Genomic DNA, 222 nt, shown 5'->3' with positions numbered 1-222 from the left:
TAACAGCCGGTGAGTAGAGGAATCTGCTTGGAGATTAGGTACTGCCTACTGGAGATTGGTTGCACACAATTTGCTTGGAAGCTATAACATGTCTCTCACAATGCATACTGCAAGTGACTGAATTTTTACCTTTGGTAAATATGTGTCATAGTGTTTGTCTATGCTGTTGACACCTGTCTACTAGTGACCACTTTGTTCAAGTCCTGTGAGTGTTTGCTATAG

General features: G+C 41.4%; 1 protein-coding gene across 1 annotated transcript in view; it reads left to right on the top strand.

The window, feature by feature from the left end:
* The window catches only part of LOC118431852 (deleted in malignant brain tumors 1 protein-like), a gene marked incomplete in the record, with an annotated part of 11,864 nt that overhangs the window by 9,343 nt on the left and 2,299 nt on the right, over window positions 1-222 (top strand).

This window comes from Branchiostoma floridae, chromosome 15 (assembly GCF_000003815.2).
Source record: "Branchiostoma floridae strain S238N-H82 chromosome 15, Bfl_VNyyK, whole genome shotgun sequence".
Classification (NCBI taxonomy): domain Eukaryota; kingdom Metazoa; phylum Chordata; class Leptocardii; order Amphioxiformes; family Branchiostomatidae; genus Branchiostoma; species Branchiostoma floridae.
Note: the sequence above shows the minus strand (reverse complement) of the source record. Positions and strands in the feature narration are given on the sequence as shown.